The 24,094-nt window shown below is 29.9% G+C and overlaps 2 long non-coding RNA genes and 1 pseudogene across 5 annotated transcripts; 2 read left to right on the top strand and 1 right to left on the bottom strand.

Moving 5' to 3' along the window:
- Positions 1-2,368: 2,368 nt before the first annotated feature.
- On the top strand, positions 2,369-2,831 carry LOC143206941 (uncharacterized). Of its 4 annotated transcripts, none has more exons than XR_013008567.1 (3): positions 2,369-2,507; positions 2,556-2,626; positions 2,692-2,831. It is a non-coding gene; the product is annotated as an uncharacterized LOC143206941 (long non-coding RNA). The 4 variants fall into 4 exon arrangements; XR_013008568.1 differs by having other exon boundaries at positions 2,373-2,507; positions 2,567-2,626; XR_013008569.1 differs by having other exon boundaries at positions 2,385-2,511; positions 2,567-2,626.
- A 1,588-nt stretch (positions 2,832-4,419) lies between these two features.
- On the bottom strand, positions 4,420-7,385 carry LOC143205485 (gustatory and odorant receptor 22 pseudogene; annotated as a pseudogene).
- A 1,875-nt stretch (positions 7,386-9,260) lies between these two features.
- Positions 9,261-20,810, top strand: LOC143206949 (uncharacterized). The gene is made up of 4 exons (XR_013008572.1): positions 9,261-9,411; positions 15,919-16,115; positions 18,930-19,144; positions 19,201-20,810. It is a non-coding gene; the product is annotated as an uncharacterized LOC143206949 (long non-coding RNA).
- The last annotated feature ends 3,284 nt before the right edge of the window (positions 20,811-24,094 follow it).

Below are 24,094 nucleotides of genomic sequence, written 5' to 3'. Positions count from 1 at the left end.
AGAGCACCACAGCACGAATGGACTATCCTAACAAAATGGGTTCAACTTTTAAATCCATTGAAATAATGACCACCGAGTTATCTGGTGAAAGATATCCCAACGATGTCTTTAATTATACGGTTAATAAGAGGACTGCAACATTCCCTCAAATCTAGGATTTTAACAAGTGAATGAGGAAAATATGATAAAATTGTCTGTTAGATGTCATCAATAAAAGACTGGCAATTTTAGAAATGAATACGATATGCAGGAAATCCACATTTTTAGATCCTAGATTTAAAAAAGCAGGATTTGGTATTGCAAATAATGCTGAGCCAATATAAAACGTTATTACAAAAGAGGTATCTTCCATTCTAACAAAAAAAATACAAATATAGTTCCACAACTCGAAATTCAAGACAAAACTACTGACCAAAAATGTAATGACATCTGGAGATGTGTTGATAAAAAAATGTCTAGAATGAAAGAAATAATTACGCCAAGTACTGCAGCAACTTACAGATTTAGCAGTATTTGGAAATTCCATTGGGTCTTTAGAAAACTCATTGGATTTTTGGCAAACCCATATAATGAAACTACCTGAATTATATCAGTTACACATAAAATATTCCTCTATACCCGTAACATCTGTCCCATGGGAAAGAGTTTTTTCAAAATCTGGGCAAATAATTAACGATCGAAGAAATCGCCTCACCGGAGAAAAGTTGAACATGATAATATTCACAGTAATTTAAAAATATTTCCGTTAAAATATAAATAAAACTTTTATTTAAAAAGGGTCTGATAGTTATTGTATGATCATTTTTAGGTTCATCATGTATTAGATTTTTCAATGATTAGGTATACGTTTACATTTCATTTAGTAGTTATGGTTATTGAAAATCTTTAATTTTTACGTTTTATTTAAGTTGTATTCTACTATTTATATTTATTATGCTATGTTACTTAAAAAAAGTAATTCCATTCCTTTTTAGACATCCACAGAACATTCAGTATAAAAGTAATCCTACTTCCTTTAAAATTATATTATTTATTACATGATAATAGAAGTTATCAGGTGAATGAATATATACACATCTCTGTCTCGCTTATACTACTATTGGAGATTACAGACATTTAAAATTAACTGCTCCAAGCATTTATCTCCGTCCTTTCGTACGTCACTTTTTATACACACAAGAATTCGTACATCTTCGTCTGACATCACGAATGGAAAAAAAAACAATCGAACCGTGCATTTGAACTGCTATTTTTTTGACTATAGACTATTTCGGCTGTTTTGCGGCTATTGACTGTTTCGACTGTTTTCAGTCGATAGTTGCCAACGCTAATTATATGCATATTTTATCGAATTAATGTACTAAAAAGTATTAAGAAAGGTATTAAGCGGTTTGATAATTGTGGCCGATAGTTTTAATCAGTTTTGAATATTTTTGTCACAAAATAAATTTCCAAACGCGCCCTTAAGCATTTGACAATCAACAAATATGTCGATTACTACTTTGCTCGCAATTTTCTGCTGCATATTTTCTCATGTTATAAACCTTCGATGATCTCCAAAAATATTTTATGACCAAAACAAGCCAAATCGGAGCCGTTGTTTTCCAGCTTTGGCGTGTCTAACGAACAACGATCTACTAAGAATTGTTTACCTTCAATATCTAGTATAATAACAGCGGCTCTTAACGCTAACTTGAAAATGGTTAATCATTATGAATTTAGAGAGAATGTGTAATTTTTAGATAATAAATAGTCTATCATTATAACTCTCTTACTCATTATATATATCTAAATCAACTTACATTGTTATTTACTAGCAGCAAATAGTGTAACCCCAACTTACTGCTGCAATTTTAAATGCATAGCTTATGTTAGATTCTTCGTTACAAATTTAGTTAGAATAGCGAGAAGAACATAGTGGGTCGAGTTTGTATATCAGGGTAGAAAAATTGATTGTTTAATGCAGTTTTCTGTATGTCCAAGACGGACCCGAGGATAAAATTTGGTGTGTCATCAAGTACACAGTTCATGTCACTTCATAGTGTGAAGTTTGTCGTCATTAACCTTTTATTATACCTCTCTATTCTTTGTAACTTAAGTTTGCTTCCAATAAAGAGTTTTTTTTCTTTTTTAAATCGTTAATAATTTTAGTTTTATAATCGGGAGGAAAAGACGCGCAAAACACGTAAATATGTTAGGTTTGCAGATAATTTTTTAACAACATGAACATCAAGCAACCAGGAATAACCGTCAGATCGGTGACACAAAATATATAAATAAATAGTTTAGGCTCTACTTCAGTTGGACCTGAATAACCCGCTGCCAGATGCACTCCAAAGACAGTGGATTATTCGCCGTTTCTGTTGTACGTAAATCGACTAAGTGTAATTTTAGTTTGTGGCGGAAATTTCGCAGCGCGGTACCGCAAAGTGTTTACAGAGCAATTTTGAATCATAAGACACGTCCTTACGTTCTGTATTTGAAGCGTATTAATGCGGTATTAATAAGTGGGTGAGTTAAGACACTATTAAATGATTTTATTTAATTAGAAGTAGTGTTGTTTAAGGTTTTGTATTACTCGTGGTTATTCTCGTAGTTTTGGAACTATTACAGAGACAGAGTTATGGTAGTTATGATTTAAGGATTAAGAAAAGTTTGATCATATAAAAGTATATTTTACATAATTTGTAGGGACGACAAATTAATGTGTCCATTTTATCGGAATTTATATTCAAACATGAGAGAAATCACAAAATATGCGAAAATTTCATCTTAATATGGATTAACAAAATTCTAGAATAACAAGAATCATCTATTTTTAGTTGTTTACAATATATTTGGATTTTCTAAAGCAGTTTTCCAGATTCATAATATAAATATTAATCTATTTCCAGTTTTAAGAATTTCAATTAGTTCTGGAGCTCTTTTACGGAATAAATAAGTAAATAACGATACAATTTTATTGAAAAATGTAAGTATAGGAATTATTCTTTTATCAAATACCACTGGTCAATTATTTTTAATCGATTTATTGCTTTTGAATATGTATTTTAGGTGAAAAATATGTATAAAAGATAAATATTATATTAATACATAAATGAAGTAATGAAAATATTTAGATGAAATGAAACTTACTATGTAATTTGACTAGATGGAACACATGGGACAATATGAATTATAGAAGACATTATGAATTATTAACAGTATTTTGGTAAAATATTTTAAGCCTATGTATAAATATTAATATGTTTAAAGATTAATGTAATAACATACGACAATTTATTCTTTGAACCTTTTATGAATTATTTTAGTTAGTTATTTTATAGGGCTAACTTTTAATGAGTCAATAGCTCATTTAATTATTATAAATACACTACTTTAAAATATTTCTATATTGTAAAAAATAAAGTATCTAATTGTGTTCGTTATTGTTTTAATTTATATACAAATATATATTAGATCATTTAATATTCCATGTTTATTATTATAACATAAAAGTAAATTAAAATAATATATACTTCTATTTGATACTCTGTTACGAGTACAAGTTACAAGTAACTGTTAAGTTGTTACATTTATGAAAATAATCTTACTTATTATACCTTAGTTATAATGTTCACTTGTGGAGTAATTAATAATTTGTTGCTTATTAAAACTCAGTGAAGATTATATTTAATTAAACGCCCTTTTAAATAGCTTAGTGAGTGCTAGTTCTTGAGATAGTTTGCATATATTTTAACATACAGACATTTGTAATTCTAATTAATATTATATATCAAATATATATTTTTATACGATATCAAAAATATTAGCAAAAGAAGTTTTAGTAATATTAAGTTTCAACATTATACATTTCAACCCTTTAAAAGACCGCTGATGATCTAAATAAGTCGATATATATAGAGAGACGTGTTGACTTTGGAAAAACGTGGGAACGTTGAATCTCAGGGAATTTTTATCGAGATGAGAGAATCATCATTCCACAGGCCTTTCTTTGCTTAGAAATAAATACTAATCAGGTTGCGAGTAGGACAGTTGAGCCAATATATTTTGTCAGTACAAGGTATCCAAGGAGGTGCAATGGGAGATAAAATAACGATGTAACCGTTTAATTAACAGACTCTTGAAACGAAAAGCTCGCACAGTCTTTACACAAATCACTCGAGTTATCAATACAATTACAATCAGTACACAAATCCAAGTCTTACCCATATCTTTATGAACCTTCAAGAACAATTAAATACCTGATCTAGGGAGCTCACAGTTGGTTCCATTCTGACAATGTGAAGATTGTCGTTACATTTATATCGTCTAATCTTTGTAATTTAAGTTTTAATGTGAATAAAGTCGATTTAACTTTGTCACTTTTTCTCTTATAATCACTTGCAAAAAAGATTTGCAGCATATCCTATGGTAAATTTATGATTCAACAGAATTACAATGTAAATCAAATTTTGTGTAATGTTTGGAATACTCTAAATAATATATTACAACAGATAATTAACATATAGTACTATACTAACAACTTACCGGTTATTTTGTAGTAGTTTAATTGGAATCTGCTCCAACTATTCTTATAGTCACATACCTCGTAAGCCACTGACCATCCCACAAAAGGTATCAAAAAGTGAGGCGTTAAGTACACAATAAAGATGATCGCGTAGATATATTCATCGAATCTCCTGCTCTTATTTAATAATATATCAATTCTTTCATAGCCCACTACAAACACGATCAATAACGTTTAAGTCAGTTAGAATAAAAAATGAGCTGTAGGATATACAATTTTATTCCGGAAAAAAAATCCACACAAATATTTCTTTTTTCAAAAGAAAGAAATAACAGTAGTCTTTTTATGTTTCTTGGTTGATTTGAAATGTTCTTATATACAAATATTTTGGATTGTATTTTGTATTGTTTGCAAAATAAATGTTTTATCTGGTATATATTTAAAGGAAAAAACGCAGTAATTTTGTATTTTGTGTAAAGAAAAATGTGACTAACGTATCCATTTTTTTTTGATAACATATTTCTGTTTTTCTGTTTATTCCAATTTTGTACAACATTTTTAGGTGTAGTCTTGTTTCAAATATCATATAGCTTAGTTGTAAAGATCGAGGAATCGACATTTCTAGTTCGTGTTCGTTTATAAAATATTATATTTTTGATTCAGATCTTAAATGGGTCTGTTTATACATATAACAGGTCAATTGAAAAGTCTCCGGTCTACCATAGAAAAACACATTTTTTGGCAAAATTCCTTTTTTATTCAATATAATTCTCTTTAAGGGCGATACACTGATTATAGGGACCCTTCAACTTTTCTATATTATTTTTGTAGTACCATTTGTTCTTTGCTTCAAAATAGGCCTCAGATTCGGTGATCAACTCTTCATTCGACGAATATTTCTTCCAAGTGAGCATTCTTTTGATCTGATAACAGGAAATAGTCGCTGGGGGCCAGATCTATATATCTGGAGAATATACTATACAGGAGAATACGGTGGATGAGGAAGCAATTCGAAGCCTAATTAATCGATTTTTGCCTCTGTTTTCACTGACTTGTGACATGGTGCATTGTCTTGGTGAAGCCTTTCTTTTCCTTGAAATGCGGTTGGCTTTGGGTTTGGTTGAAACGGTCCAATAAGGTTATGTAATAGTCGCTGTTGATGGTCCTTCAAGTTTCAAGGCGGTCAATGAAAATTATTCCATGCGCATCCCAAAATGCAAACGCCATAACCTTGCCAGCCGACTGTTGCGTTTTCCCACGGTTTGGAGCGGGTTCATCGTGTGGAGTCCACTCGGATGATTGTTGATAGGACTTCGGAGTGAAATGATGCAGCCATGTTTCATCCATTATCACATATTGATGAAAAAACTCGAGTTTATCATCAACTCGTCGTTGTTTTTGGTCAAAAGTGATGCCGCATCCATTTTGCACAGAGCTTTCTCATACCCAAATATTCGTGAATGATATGATCTACATGTTCATTTGATATCTTTAGAGTGTCAGCTATTTCATTCAATTTCAATTTATGGTTCAAAATTATTGTGAGGATTTTTTAAATATTTTCGTCTGTAACAACCTCTTTTGTCCGGAAACAAAAGTTGTTCAACTAAAAATGCTATAATCCACAAACTAATGATCCGATAGCTGTCAAATTTATACACACATCTTTTGAGGGTTAGGGCTAACTGAAAAACATATGGATGTAATTCTAGTAGCGCCATATATGTGTCAGTTCGGTAACTTGCTTTAGGATTTTTGTTGAAAAAACACCTTTAACAACGAGGCGTATTTAGCTATGTTAACAAGTATAATCAGAATTGTTGCAATGACGTTAGTCTACGTGAGGACTATCACAAAATGGTAAATCATCGACAGTCGTTGAAAATTTGATCACTCAGATTGTGGATATTTGAATGATGTCTTATAAACCCATTTAAGCTGCAACAATGTATCATTCAAACTCAAACGCTTTCATGCAAAATGATGACCTTGTGTTTAGTACTCGAGTAGTTACTGGTCTATCTGGCAGTAACACACAATTTGTTAAAGTGATTGCGGTAGACTTATCGAGTAATAGTTTTATACGGTTTGGCTATCTCATAACATCTTGTTAATCTTAATAAATCCATATTGGGTTTTCGACAAATATGTCTTAAAATTTAGGATCTTTGAACTTTTTTTGATCTTACAGGTCGTTTTGTATAATTGACGTCAAAATTGCAAAATTGAATTTGAAACAAAATTGTTGTTGTTTTAAATCGTTGAAACTAAAGCGACAATTGGGATATGATAGAAACGCATCACCACATATTTTTAAAAGTGTTTGGTGGGCTTCGGTAGCAACTTTATTCAAATCAAACAAGAAATATAGTTAACATTAGTAAAATGCAATTTTCAGCGTTCCATGGTTAGCTTTTGTTTGTAGTGAATAATTTAATACTACTAAATGATAAACTATTATTTGATGTAAATTTGTATTAAAACCACACAACTTAACAGTTATTTTGGGCTGGTTAATAGTTGTTGGTATTTGTACGGTTTATTGTATACATTTTCGACAATTGATACCTCTGATCAGGTTCAAACTACATCTAAGCACCCAACTCTAGTACTATACATAACGAGTTTGTACAATGTGCTGTGTGGTTTTAAGTTACTAAAGCCTAGTATCGTTTTTAATTTTTTTAAGGACCTTTGTTAAGATTACCGATTGAAAAAAAAAATTGCTCTTTTTTATTATTATATATGTTTGCTTACCTAATAGAACAAGAACCGTCGTAACAATGTAAAAAACATAAGCATATATCATTGGTTTTGAAGTCCAACCAAAAGTAATTGTTCCAGCTTCTCCTCTTTCTACCGGCATAACACCCATAACCTAAATTAAAAATATAGTTAGATATCGAGTTTTATCAATATTATTTAATATTCAATTAAAGTAACCTATATTCTAAAGAAAATGAAATTAGTTTTATCTAAATTATTAAGTGTGCTTCCTGTTTACCAATTAACGGTTTTGTTTTATGTCGGCTTTTTTTGTTTTTAATATGTTACTTTAAAAACACAGTTATTAAGCTTCCATTTTACAGCAAATTAGTATTTGCCAACAGAGAAGAAGTATCGATCATATAGAGACAATTTTATCTACTCACATTGGCTACACACTCTCTGAGTGGCCTACTTACCGCAGGTGTTTTTAAAAAACAATTGATAATGATTACTACCGTAAAATAGATAATCATATAGAGGAAGACATGATATTTTTAATGATGGATTAAGAAAATATTTGTAATAAAAAATTGATATTGAACTTTATAAAATTGAGACTAAAAAGATGTGACTTGGGTCTCATTAATAGGCTTAAGCGCAAAAAATACTTATAACTATGGATTGTAAGTCTGGCGAAAGCAGTTACTTACAATAAGTAAACTGTGAAAGCTTTTTGTGATAACCTCTAAGATGCAAATAAATTCCAGAAGAATCACATAATTAACAGTTAAAATGAGGTCACAATGCATGACCAAATAATCATGGTCTCTAATTCCATATTCAAATCCAAGGCTTCAAGCAAATGCAAAGCTTAAAAAGTATATTGCTCTAATATTCGAAAACATAATTCTAAAAAGTAACGTGTTAAATATAAATGTGCCATAGGCATAGGATCGCATGGTATACAAATGTTTGGTATTGTTTGTTAAGGTGTTATTACATAATGGACCAACTTCTAGACGATGTAATGGTTGAAGAAAATTTTTTTTTTAATATGAGCCCGTAATTGGAATTGCTTCGTCTATAAAACTCATTTCCAATAAATATACTTATTGAAAGATGCTGCAACATGAAATGTACATCATTGACTAGTCCTGCGTCCATACTACTACTAATCGGCCCTCTTATCCGTAAAATCTTTGGACGGATTATTACTATTATCCCAGACTCTTTTAAGATAAATTAGGATCATCTAAAGCTAGATAATTAGCAGAAACAAATATTTTTTGTGAATGAAATTCCGATGTTTCCAAAATTTGGTAATCAGGTTTAGTATTTTTGTAGATCTGAATCTGCCCTACGATAAGTTATAGTTTTAGGTGGGAATTCTTGTCAATATTGTTTCATGTAAATACAGTTAGATTAAAGCGAATTATTGGATGCGTTCAATTTAATAGTTAGTGAAATGGACAAGTTAGACAAAGGGTGAAAAGTGTAAATGATGATATTTTGTCTAACAGATCAAAATGATTTTTTATATATGTTTGTCATAACATTATCAAAATAAAAATTGTTAGAATTTTCTTGTCTTTTCGCAATCAACAATCTGCAAATGGGCTAGCGACTGGGGAAAATACAGCTTAATAGCTCTAAATTTGCCTAAGTTAATTTTGCATGGCGGTGAAATGACAAAAAGTTAATTATATTACGGATACCCGATTCCTCAAGCAGAATCAGATAAATATCTCTGTGGATCTTGATAAGTTAAATTGGAAACATCATGTTAAATAAAAAGCAGAGTTAATTGGATACAAAATTGCAAGTGTACTGGTTAGTCAGAAGGTAATCAAAGAGATTTATTTATCATGAAATCATAAAACCAATTTGAACCTTGAGGTGCAAATATCGGATTGCACTAAAACATCAAGCGCACTAATAATCCAAAACTGCTAAAACAAGAGTCTACGATTAATTACGAATCAACGAAGTCACCAACGAAGAACTGCATGATAATATCGAAGTCAAATGAAGTTAATACAGTATTTCTCCTTAGACATGAAATACACTTACTAAATCACGGCAATCTGGAAGCAATACAGCTAGCACGCAAGACAACACGCAGGAAACCAGAAGATTAAAGCGAAGCAAACCAGATGGACTTGTATAGTGTATAAGTGTTACAGTTAACTTTAGCTAAAGTTGTTTAATTTAATTTTATTTTGGCAAATACGTGCTGAAATATTTATCCCGTACTCATCTTGGTCAGTCAAAAAATTAATTTGTAAATTAAGATTGTATTAAGCATATCGAATTTAAGATGTAATTAAAGTAACAATTTTGATTGGAGAAAAATGAAAAGTTGGGTGCAAAGTAGAAAGCAAAAGCAGTATTTTCTATCACATTACATAAAGCATTGATTTAGTGTTGCTTGTTTTCATGTACGTTATGCTATTTATACATTATTATATTATTTATATCTTATATTATTTAAGTTATTATATTTATAAGCTAAAAATGTTACAATTTATTAATAGATAAATGTGTATTATACGTACAATATTATAATGTAACTAACAGACTTGATATATGTTGTCCTGTTCAAAGGTGTAATGGTGTAAGGTGTAAATGTAAGTTTATCAATGATATCAATTTTTATTTAAACGCAAGTGTGGTGACCTGGCAACAACAAAATTTTGGGCCGGCTTCGTTGGCGCAGTGGTCAAGGAGACAGGATGGTCCTCCTGCTGGGTTATGGATGTGTATGTTTGTGATTGTAATTGTAAATGTATTTATAGGCAACAGTAGAAAATTCGACAAGGAACAACCATAACAGTCACGCCAATAATCAGGCTGGGTAAGAGCGGATGTGTTTTGAGATGGTCTCTAAGTTGGTCAATGGCCAGTCGGTAGGCTTAATGCCGGGGTTCGCCATTCGGAGCCCACGCTAAACTGTAGGTCCAGTTCAGATAAACCCTCATTGGTAAAAAGGAGATATTAAAATATTAAAAAAAAAGTTTCATCGCAGTTTGAAATCGCGTAAATAGCACAAAAGTCGTGCCGTCTTGAATATATGTTTGCATATCACGCGGACTACCAATATATGATAACGGAATAATATAACATATGCGATGCTGATGTTATTGATATCAGTAGTTTTATCTATACTAGTGATGAAAACATCAATAAAATATTTGTAGTCCTTATAGAAGTTTCTCTAGATTAAAGTTAATGTATCTTTATCGCTCACTTTTCATGTCCGCGTTCATATCAATATGTATTGATGAAATAGCCGACAGTATCGAATAATGTTATTTTCTTGATTGGCCCGGATCATCAATCGGTATGCGTAGAAGTTCATCGCGTTTTCTTATTAATATGTGCACCTGAACGTTAGAAAGTTATATAAGATACAACGAAATTACTTGTACGAAAAACATTTTTTGGCAAAATTAGTTTTTTTTATTCAACATAATTTCCTTCAAGGGTGAATATGATTCTCTTTGATACCATTTTTGTAGTATGATTTGTCCTTTGCTTCAGTAATACGCCTCAGTTTCGTCCATCACCTCTTCATTCGACGAAAATTTCTTCCCAGCGAGCATTCTTTTGAGATCTGAGAACAGGAAATCGTCGCTGGGGACCAGATCTGAAGAATACGATGGATGAGGAAGCAATTCGAAGCCCAATTCATCTTCTTTTCATCATCACTTCCTCTTTCATCAAATGCGGCCGTTTTTCAGCGATTTCGTCCTTCAAACGGTCCAATAACGCTATGTAATAGTCGCTGTTGATGTCCTTCCTTTTTCAAGAGAGTCAATGAAAATTATTTCATGCGTATCCCAAAATACATGGAAGGGCTACCGAGAATGATTTTCTTATGATTTTCCTGGGGCAGTGTTCGGAAACTCGGTATCAAGCCAAGTTTCTGCTTCCACTGTGTTTTTTCCCTTCAAAAAGCAATATTTTATCAACACGCGAAATTTTTTTTTATCTATTTTATTCACAATAATAAAAGTTGCTTCACTCAAAATGCTCTAATTCACAAACTAATGATCCGACAGCTGTCAAATTTATACACGCATTTTTTGAGGCTTAGGACTAACTAAAAACCATATGGATTTAATTCTAGTAGCGTCATCTATGTGTCAGGCCAATTACTCTTCAATTGACCTGTTATGTTGTAATCTGGAATTCTTTGTTTATATGATATCCATCTTCTCTTTTCTGAAATATAATGGATACTGTAAAGCACCGTAAGAATGATGACTCTCTTGGATAATATATACCATATTATCTCAGCGTTGTATACATATATATTGACATGTAAATGAGCCGTCAGCCATAACAATTGCAACTTCATTAACAGTTGGTACATTGTATCTTTCTAAGTACTCTCCATATGGTATTTTGTCTGGTTTAAAGATTATATTTTTGTAACCTATTGGAAACCGTGCTAAATAACTGGACTCGTATCTATTCGATGTGGTTGTATAGACAGTCTGTGTTAATATTTGTTCCTCGTTACCCATAAAACGGATGTGCAAAAAATTCGGAACATCCTCAAGAAAACAAAAAACCAATTTGATGGCGTACTTGACCCTGAATCTTAGCGTTGATTGAAAATTACGATCGTCTTCATTCTGAACTATTACTATTGCTCAAAATGATTTTATTTGGAAGCAAGAATAGAATTTACGTATTTTATGCAAAAAAATTCAATTGAGATGTGGATTTGTTTAATAGTCTTTTCAATGGTTCTGGTGGGATATTTAATAATGGAAGTAAAACTTTTCTTTATGCACCGCATGGATTTACTAGTTGACCTTTGTACTTAAATGGATGATAATGTTTACTTTATTTCCCATATTGCCAATGATAACTTGTGCATGTTACAAATGATCTATTTGTACGCCATATTTAAACGTGATGTTCCTTTCGATGTCTATTAGTTTGAAGACGTTCAATGTGTTGTTTTTGACCTTCATTTGTACGAGTGTTTGCAACCTGCTCTTTTACATTTACATTATCTGTCAAGTGGTACTATTTAACCCATGATAACTCGGGATATATTTTCATTGTGTGTACGTCGACCAATATTACCCGTTCATCATGGAAGACATTGTATTTTGATTTAATAAATACACAATAAATACATATAAGTATGTCAACCTTTTTAGTTAAAATTTTCAGCAACGTGGACGAAATTTCACTAATATTACTACACTTTGGTTATAACGACAATATGTCAAAATATTACCATATGTTAATAATCTTATTTGTACTATTTTATATATTACTGTAAATGAACACTATATCCTATACCTTATAAAGCAGTTAGCTCTGCAAATATCTGCGATGCTAAATGAATAACTTAATATATGAGGTAAATGTGATTATACTACATGTAAAGTTTTAGGGCAAAACCATTCAATATAACATATATACTGCCAAATTTTGTTACGCTTTAAAAAGTTGTTTGTAAAGTGACATCAATTAAATACTTAATTGTATAGAAGCTGTTCAGTTACTTAAACAAATGTATATTATTTAAGATACTTATAATTAATATTTTGGCTTAAGGTTACTTAACCGGGATAGGTGGGATTTTTTGGGTCTACCCATGGAGTCAGAAAAAATTATGTTTTAAAATATGTTTAGAAAAACATTAACACAAAATAAAATAATATAATTCGTAGACTAATAAGTTGAGACTGATTTTATAGACAAGATAGTATCTCTTGATTGTTTTATTATTATTGTTAATAGATCTTTGAGCTGTCTCTTTAACTCCTCGATTTTACGATAATAAGAGCACTGTTGTAATTTTGATATATAAAATAAATTTTTGCTAGTGTTCTTTAAGGTATTACTTTTTGATATGTTTTCTCGATTCTGACGTATATCATACAATTTAACATTATAAAACATTATATAACATTATAAAAATAATTATAACTTGCCTCAATACATTTTTGTTTTGAACAAGTAATGAAAATATTAACAGGCACAGACTTACTTTACTTTCAATATGAAGGTAAAAGTTAGGAACTTTAATACATCTTATTTAAATTGATAACACTAAAGAAATATGCAAAATATAAAAGGCGCTATAGGCAATTTTGATTATATTTACCAGGTGATATGTTGTGTTCTTAATTAGGTTGCATATTATTTATATCTTTACATTTAATTATTTTTATTTACACATAGTTAATTATTTTTTATTTATATTTTTATATTTCATTGTATTTTATTTATATATAATTTTATAGTATTTGGATTTATGCAGATTTTTATTTTAATAGAAGGTGACGTCAGGGGTTAGTTACGTGATGCCTATGAAATTCCCAACCAATGAAATGTTAACTAATAAAATATTTTCTTTCCAGTTGCCTGTAATGGTAATTTAAACTAACCAATGAAATGCAGCGAAATTGCGTTCCTAGCTAAGACCACGTAAAACAGTTCTGAAATTATATGTTTTAAGTTAACACTCTATATATAAGTTTGTGAATAATATAATTATGTAATATTTAAGGTTTTACAGAACTACCTGGCCTAAGATTGACTATAACCATTCTCAAATCCACATAAAGATACATAAAACATTTAATACAATAACAAAATTTAATAAAAATAATAAAATAACAAAAAATCAAATGAAAATAATTTAATTAACATCAATTAGGTTTATGAAGGGTTTGATTACATACACAAGGATAGAAGAATGATATATATTTTAAAATTACTATATTTCTATTAATTACCTTGAATAAAATTAAAAGCAGTTTATGATCTCTGTAAAATTGATCGTGTTTATCAATTACTGCTCCATTGTTTGGATCCAAGGTGAATCTTTTGGCTATTTCTTTAGCTCGGGGACTACCCCGTACTCTCGGTAACGATTTTATATGCAACTCTTCTCCATACAGATCCGCTAAATCTTTAATTTGCATTTGATGGATGGGCTTTTGCTTATCCATTTTGCTTTATAACTGTCTTGTCTTGCCAAAATATTATTGATGAAAACAATGTAGGCGTCTCCTCCAAAATGTTCCGGACGGAAATCGTTTCAGTATTATTTAATAAGAGGATATGTTGGAGTTTAACTATTATTTCGAAATATTTCTGTGTTGTTAAACGTAAGACCTTAAGCAATCAATAAGCCTTAATTATGAAATGATTATTATGCAAACATGTCGAGACGTTATGAAGTTCTCAACTATATAATTACCTTGTTTCATTTGTTTACGTTTGAGTAGAATTGAATTGAATATAAATATACGTTATATAGCAATGTTAAAATATATATTTTATATATTTAAAAAATATATATTTAATAAAATATATGTCTATATTTTGAAAACGTAATTTATTTAAAGGTTTAAAACCTTTAAAAATTTAAAAATGCTACGCTTTTAATTACTTATTAATAGTATATATTTACTCTTGTTTTAAATTTGAATTTGAATATTCGTTATTTCTTCAATATCAAAAATGTAAATGTGGTGGACAATATTTGGAAAAGTACTAATGTTCATAATTTCTACGAGATTGTTCCAATTAGTAAATATTTAAACAGACAAATACGTTTTATAATATGTTCATTTGTAGTTTTTGTAGTAAAGTATTTTTTTAATTACATATTGTAATAGATATGCTTAGTATAATCTTAACTTAATTAATTTTTTATCATTGTTCTGTTGCACTTTAATCAATACACCAAGCTAACATAGACTAGGGTGCGGGATAATTACTTCGCTATGTATTTCCCCAATTAAAATGATATTAAGCTAAATTTAAGAGTAATGCTTATATATAGTGCCTCTAATAACACGGCCAATGCACGTCATAAATGCCGTCGAATACCTGCCATATGCAGTTTGCAAAATATAAAATTCGGAGTGCATTTGTCATTCTCATTTAACTAGTTATAGACCTAGTTAGTTATCAAATCCTGGTTTTAGTTAAAAATAGACAGAATGCTGGTTCTGTCTACGAAATTCGATTTGTGTTGGTACTGGTCGATCTTATTGGCAAATGCTTATAAAATTCTTGAAAATATTAATTAATAATAATTAAAGTGATAATAATTAGAGGTTATAAACCACTCTTTCTAATCAATTATTTCGAATAAGGTGGAGACCATGGTAAACCAATAAAATGCGTTACAAAGGTAAGCATTGATATCAATTATATATTAAGTTTAATTAGAAATATTTTTAGCGTACCGCTACACTTAATATTTCAATAAGCGTTGTAACTAAAATCTCCCAAAAAATTTAAAAAAAATATAAGGTTAGATTCACTTAAAAGAAAACCTCCATATAAAAACTGGTGACTAATCAAGATCACCTTGATGTTAGCTTTATTCGAGAATTTATGAAATGTATAAAATCAGTGAAAAGTTTTTGGACATGAACAGATTTTAATACAATTATTTAATATATTTATATATAGAAAGACTATGGACATGCGCTCTTTGATGTCATCTTATCATACAAAAACTAAACGAGGCAGGATATTTCAAAATCGAACATAGGGACACTCTTGGTAATACACTAATAAACAGGTCGATAAAAAGATAACAAGAGATGATGGAAAACCGTAATATTTAGAATAACCATTGGTTAGATTTTGTTATAAATAGTATTTTTTATAATTCATTGCAGTTATATTTTTCTTTATGCTGAATACAGGTGTGGATTTAGTCCTGGAGTAGCGTTCGTGTTTTACCCTAAGTTCAAGTGTGATTAGGATGAAAAAATGAACCATAACATGCTTTTGATCTGGTTTGAAAATCAACTACTAAAGAACTTGCCGGAACCACCATGCCTTAATTAAGAAATGGTTTGCTGAAGACAAAAATTAAGTTTTTAAGATGCCATTATAGAGAGTAAGCTATTTCTAATTGTTACTTTGTAACTATAAATAACATAGTTATTTAGTTGCGTTTTTTGAAAATCCAATCCAATTGAATTTATATACTGCAATGCTGCATATACTGCAATGCTGCTCGTACTGCAATGGACATGCAGGACAAGAATGATATATAAGCAAGAGCTTGTATTTGTTGTTGCAGTAACACCTTTAATCTGGATGAACTTTATCAAACACATAGAAGAAGAAGATGACAAATGGTGAAACCAATAAATAAGTGTTACATATTGACTAGAATGTGACTGTTTGTGAATGAGAGAAAGTGTCAGTGACTGAATGAAACTGTCGGGATGGGGGCTGACAATTACAATAACTAGAGTTAATAGAGTATGAAATATTTGTGTGCGTAGATGTGCGTAATTTTTCAGAATATACATTTGGCTAGAGAATTTGGTTACAATATATGAAGAGAGAATAAGTACACAATTGAATGTAACAGCAGATATGGTAAATATATTAGGAAGAATGTAGGGATTAAATCCAATTTTATCAAGAAAAAATGACACAGGTAGTTGTAGAAGAAATTGAGGCGAAATACACAGATATCAAAACCTAAAACCTATTATGGTTATAAATTAACTGTAGTTTAAGTAATTCGACAATATACGCATGCATGTATACGCATACGTGTACTATAATCTTAAAATAAAATATATCTTTTAATGTTATTTTTCTTTCATTATTTTATTTACATTTGTTATATTAGAGTCAAAATTAACCAAAAGTAGAATTTGATGCGGAAACCTGCGACTTCATACATTTTGATGATGTGAGTTGGTTGTTTTCTTCGAAAGACTATACTAAGGAAGATTATTTAGTTTGGTATGCTTTTTTAGTACCCAATTTTCGGATTTGCTGCGTGTTGTGTAGTAGTTGTATTGCTTCCATATTCTTGGATTTAATAACCTTACTGGATATTTTAAGGCAAATCATGGATAATTTCCTGGATCAATATAATTTCGAGGTCATTGCGCATGTCTTTCTTGTTTATATAAAGATAAATATTGGTAATTTTTCAAAGAACTTCGTTTTGGTAGCATTGGATTAGGCTTTATTAGGCTGACGTCTAAATAGCCTTGATAATTGACTGATAAGTCAGTGTCTTTAAGTAGTAAGTGGTACAAAAAAAGTAAAATAAAGTAGTTTGGAGAATTAGTTATTCATTATAAAAGGAAAAATATATAAAACATTAAATCTATTTTTGGCATTCGTGGTTGTTATTAATGAAAACTGATAATTAATGATTGAATTAAAATCTGAATTCAGAATATGCAATAATAGAAATGCAAAAATAAGCTATGACGAATAACTAAAAATAAATTTAAGCTATATTTGAAACTATTTATTTACGGAAAGAAGTGAAGGAGTGGAGAGTTGCTAAATCAACGGTACTGACGAAATTTGCAACTCAATCTCATATTAAGGCAAGTGGAAACCTTATACCATTAAAATAACTTCATTTTTGAATTTTAAACTAGGTTCTAGATGTACTGATAGCTGGTAACATACCAGCTGCCTAACAGGCGTATTAGTCGTGTGATATAGCACCTCCCTTCCGTAGTAATGACAAACGGATCTGTTTGGGACTTTGCAACGACGCTTATTTCTCTAACTTGATAACTAAATATTAATGGGCCAATAAACCTACGTAATATGATATGCTCTGCTCAGGCACCATATGACAATATAAGGGAAAATATTCACGTACAAGAAGTTGAGTTAGAAATAGAGCTTGAGAAGTTAAAGTTCGCCTAGGCTCAGTGTATTTTAATTTAAGTAAATAAGCTTAGTAAAGTATAGTGATACTGTCAATGCTATTTTGAACATTTTGGTTATATAGTTTGTAGTTTTTGGCTCATAAACCGCTTCGTTGGTTGGATTGTGATTACAATTCCCATCAAATTCCGCATCCAGATTTCATATAAAATAAATTTCTGAAGGTTAATGATTTCATACATTTGTCCTTGTATCTGCAGTTGCTGAAGTTTTTGTTAATTTATTTCAGATACAAATTTGAATGTTGGCGAAAAACTTGTTTGGTACAACTTTGAATGTGACCATGAAATTGTCCTGTAAAATATACGTTCCACCAAACAACGTCATGTTGGTAAACGATTATTAATTCAAGACCTTAACCTTTCTCTTTTTTTTGGCCTGGAACCGGGTAGGGGAATCCTGTTACGGATTCCTGGTCGGGAAGACCCGCAAGAATAAGCGAGTTGGACTGGTTATGTCAAGACTTTAACCAAGCTGTTGACTTCATAGAGACCCGAGACCATGCGCGAAGATTCGGTGAATATCTCTCCGTTTGCGGTGATCGAAACAAACTCGTGGCGCGTTCGTTTCCTCTCGGAAAGTTTCGGTCTCCAAAAACATTTGACGGTTTTGCATCGTTTGGTTCTGATTCGATGGCGAACTTAAAATGTCTTGCGAATCAATGTCTGACGGTACGTGTAGTGTTCTTTCACTAAAAAGCAAAGTTTATTGCTAAAATACTATGTATCATCTAAGCGTTTTTAAAAGACTGTGGAATTATTGTAAGGTCTGTAACATAATAAACAAAGTTATGATAAAGAAGAAAATAATAATAATATTGAAACTCAACTAGTTTGAAAATTATGGTAAGAATATGTCATAAAACTTTTATGTTTGTACGATCTTAGTATTCTATTTATATATTTCTGGAAAGATTTCAAATATTTACTTTCAATTATTTATTTTCAAATATTACATTGTAAAATATTGGTTAACTGTGTTTAAATTATTTCAGACACAACGGCTAAGTAGTACAAAAAAATAAAACCGACTGGTTCAAGATGATTTGGATGGAAGAGCCTCAGTCCTTATAAGAAGATATTATGCTAGTATCTTTTCAAAGTATAAAGTAAAGAATAAGGCACACAGCACAGTAGAGATATCTTGGATAAAATGAAGGCGTAACACCTTGAATCTGCAGCGATGTTCGCTCTCTAAAGAGTAACATAGGTAATTGACTTTTTACAAAAATTACTGTATTTAATGAGTTTTACTTTATATTTTAGTCTATTTGGAAAAATCAATTGTTGAGTATAGTACGATTAATGGGTGGCTTTTTTCAATTGCTATTTCTAGTATTTGCACAACTTTCATATACGCTCCGAACAATAATATATCGAAAAATATGAATGTTCCAACTTAATATTTTTATATTGTTACTAATTGTTTTATAAGAGATTATTATTAAACATCTCTTTTCTCACTGGTTGTGAAAGACTTTTCAACTTTTCCATGAAAAATAGAAAAATAATTCATATTTTTATGACACGTTTTTTTTAAATTAGCATTTATAAAATAGAAATCAAAGTTAAATATTATTTCAGATTTCATAACAAGGTTATTGCAAGTCAAATATAAATACTTGGAGTTTTCATGTTTTTTTATGAGGTTTTTATATAGTTATATGTATTATTATTAATAATTAATAGATATTAAATACATATTTACCAATCAAAAACATCTTTATAATAATAATCAAATTACTAGGAAAAGCAGGGTTATTTTCTCAAAACCAAAACCTATATCATTCATAATATTTTTCGCCTATTTTTCCAAAGTTTGCTCAAATTTATTTGGAATAACTCCAGAACGCCTTTCGTTATTTTCGTTATTACTAAAAAATAATAATATGTGTTTGAACAACAATAGAATGCTAATATATTATATATCCATGCACAGTAAACAAATAAGAAATATTGATTTTATTTTATCGATAGTTGGATGTGTTCCAATATATTTTTTTAAACTTGTATAAATCTAGATTTAAGCGTTAGCAGACCATATAATAATCCAAATGGTTAAGGAAAAACATATATTTTTCTGGAATAAATATACCGTCTAATATATGTATGACTAAATAATCCTTAGAATATATTATAATAATTTAAAGTTTTTCTTCATAATAAATATACATTATAATATACACTATAAAAAATTGATTAATATGTAAATTAATTTATGGAAGCTGAAAGATTTTTATTTCCATTTAGTTTATGTGAGTTTCCCAACGAATAAAAATTGAGGCTCTTAGAACGTTAAGAGGCTTTATAATATTTTTTAGTATACATTTATAAAATTAAAATAGCATTATTATGCATTTTTTTTATTAATAAATTGCTTATTATCTACGTGTAAAGCTAATTAGTTAAATTAAAATAAAATTAGTCACTGAATTATCCCTAACGCATTTGCCATATCTGCAAAGCAGTTGGTATTTTTTCTCTCCTCGCACATTTTAAGCAAATACTCAAGGTACATTCTGAACAATTCACACATGTCTAATGGACATAAATCTTTCATATTCTTAGAATAAGATTTCCTACAATTTTCGTATGTTAATTATAAACACACCTTTAGTTGTTTCCACTCTCATCGTCTTGGAAATAATCAGCAGTGAATCATTAATCCTATGTTCAGAAAGTTTCACTCAAGTGAATAACTAAGGTGTTCATTTCCAATCTACCATATGTTTATTCATGATTCCATAATTTTTCAATTTCTTCTTCAATGTGTGTGATCGAGGTCATACAAACTAAAGCTATTAACTTTTCTTGTTTCCAGCATAAAGCACAACATTTCTGTAATGGATTATTAATAAATGTTATGACTAACAAAATCTAATCAACTTTTATTTCAACGTTTACCTTTTACCATCAACTTTAGTTATCTTAACACCATTTTTATTATCATCTGCCATAACGGGCCGTTGGTCGCATTCTGAAATATCCATGCCTCATGTAAATAGACGAACTGAAATAATAAGTTTTTTAATTTTATTATATGCTTTTAAAAATTGTGTTATTTTAAAAGCAATGTCTGGAAGTTCCATTCGTCACTTTTCTGACCGACAGTTCCATCTGAAATAATTGTATTAAATTATGTTTATATTGAAAACATTACTCACTGTTTTATACATTTCATATATTTCATCTCTGATAGTTCTAACAAGTAAATCTTGATTCGTCACCCGCTTCGTATGAGGATGGTTTCTTTTCGGTGAATCCAAGATTGTGATTTTCATTTTTAAAATATTTCAGTGATCGTGTCCATACTAATATTCAGTGCAGCTGTAACGCTTTAAAAATATTTTTTCTGTAACCAGTTTTACTTGCAAGAAAGGGCCATCATTATCTCGTTGCTGTTCGAAGTAACTATTTAGAGTGATTTATTAAGTTATTTTAAATTTATCAAAACAAGCAAAGCGTTAAGACACCGTTAATCAGTTTATCACCTCTTACCACGGACGGACGACTTTGATAGGCTGGTTTGTTTATGCGTTCGAACGTATAAGACAACATTGAATGCCTTTTTAACTAATAAAATTATAAAGGAAAATATTTACAGCGTCTTTGGATAACATAGACTATAGAGATGTTGGTATCTATTTTCGTTAGAGTTTTAAAATATATACACATACTCTCAGACTCTACAGGCGTCGGTTCAAATGTAATTTTTCATACCGACTGATGTATAATCAGGTTTATTAACGATTTTAGTTCTTGTTTAAACACTCGGGCAATTATATTATGTTGATGCAATAATATTTGCTCTGAAAACATCAGTATTTTAATTTCATCTTTGGATTGCATGTAAATAAAACTACAAAAAATAAAAATAAATAATATATATGTTGTAACTGTTACTGAATTTCTTTGTTTAAAGTTTAAATTATACCTATCTCCTTTCCAAGATATCGATTGATTTTACAAAGCATTGTAAAACCGATGATAGTCTTGGATCATCTGCACCATGTTATCTCTGCGTTGTATACGTATATTTCGACGTCTAAATGGTCCGTCAGTCTTGACAATTGCAACTTCATTAATAGTGAGTACATTATATCTTCACAAGTTTTGCAGTTTATTGGAACACGGTGTTCTCGTTCCAAAGAACTGGACCAAGTGGTTATGACTTTGTCAGAAAGTTACCACAATTTCTCTTTCTTATATTTGTTTGATGTTGTTGTATAGATGGTATGTGTTAATTATTGCTCCTTGTCACGAATAAAATAGATTTGTCAGATATTTTGGGACAAAAATTTTGATGATACTCTTGGTTGTGAATTTTGATGCTGACTAAAAAATGTAAAAAATGATGATATCCTTATTCTAAACTCTGAAGAAGTAAATTTACGAATTTTAGGCAAGACAATTATGATTGAGATGTTGCTCCAACAGATGGTGTTTTCAGTTGTTCGGGTGGAATATTTAACAATAAAAGGGAAGAACAATATGATTGACTTTTGCTCTTAATTGAATAACAATGTTTGTCTGTTTTTCTATCTAGCGGATGACGATTTGTGCAAGTTACGGATGGTCTATTACGGTGTCATAGTCGAATGAGACATAACTTTCGTTGTCTCCACCCACTAGCTCGAAGATGTTCATTGTTTCGCTATCAACTTTCATTTTAATTTTTTTTAATTTAATATATTATTGTAAATTAGCACACACTATATAACGTAACATAATCTATATAACGAAATACGCACTACATGAAGGAGCAAATATCAGTGAGGCTGGATGAATATATTAGTGTTATGGGAATTAAGTTCAGTTTCGCTTGATCTGTCGAAGTGGGGAGGTTTTAATTTTAATATTTCAAATAATATATCAATATAATATTAATTAATTAAAATTACTTTAATTGGTTAAACGTCAATCTAATAGATATTCGCTAGTTGACACCAAAAATATTTTAGAAAATTTATAGAACCTTATCGCAGCCACCTACCGGGTCTAATTGTGCTTATAAACTATTTTTGAATCACAATTGACACAAACATAACATTTTATCAAATTCGGTCCTGTAAAGGGAGAGGTAACAAAGAGAAAAATAATCATCATTGGGATTATTAACAATATTCTTAATTCATAGTTGATTACTTTCAACTTACACAATAAAACATATTTTAAATATCTTTATAAAATAATATCTGTACCGAAATTGTCAACTATATCGTTTTTTATCGGATAAACTATTTCATGCAATACATCCGATAGATAGATTAAAAATGTGTTTTACCATATAATACGATGTAAGCTTATTGATAAGTTTTTGAAATATTTATTATTTAGTGTGGTGTAGTTTATAATCAATTTTGGTCAACGAATAGCCAGTTAGACATGGTTCGTGAAAATTGTATATAGATAAATGGAGTTACAGTATGAATAACTTGAATTTAGTACAATTTTTTATCGAAAAAATTAAGGTTAACATTAATAAGTGCTCGTATACAGAGAGGCTTTTACATGGAAATAGATCTATCACATAGAAATTATTTACATGTTGGCATCCTTGGCAGTCTGATTTTTTATAGTATGTAATAGCTAGATTTGTATACATTTATTTATACATGGTTGCACTTTATAAAGCTATCAATTAAAATATCAATTAGAGAAATAAAAGTGTTCTATTATATTCATCCTCATTCTTACTGCATTTGTATCTTTTGTTAACTATTATTTTATGTATTGTCAGTACGTATGGTCCTCTAATGACTTGAATTATGAATAAATATAAGTTTTTCATTTTGTCATAATGTCTACATCTTTACCTCCTTGTTGTGTTTCCTCCTATTTTGTTCTAATATATGAACAATTCTGGTTAATATATAATCCAAAGAAGTTTATAGGTTTGCAGTAGAACCGATTATATCATGCATTCTTTGTTTAGTTTTCCACTATAAGTAAAATATGTTATAACAGAAATAAATATTTTTATATTTTACTACTGTAGTCATTATAGATTTCTAACAAATCTATAGTGAAATATTAAAATGAAAAGCTATGCTTTATCTGTACCAAATGTCATGACAAATTTGATGTCCCAATTGTTTTTCGAGCTTAACATTTATTTGTACGTCACATAGTAGAAAAAAATCAAGGTATTTGTAACTTG

This window comes from Rhynchophorus ferrugineus, unplaced genomic scaffold (genome assembly GCF_030347505.1).
Source record: "Rhynchophorus ferrugineus isolate W39M unplaced genomic scaffold, kcgeb_rfMv2 rfM1, whole genome shotgun sequence".
Lineage (NCBI taxonomy): Eukaryota > Metazoa > Arthropoda > Insecta > Coleoptera > Curculionidae > Rhynchophorus > Rhynchophorus ferrugineus.
The sequence above is the reverse complement of the archived record's forward strand: the minus strand, read 5'-3'. Positions and strand labels throughout refer to the sequence as shown.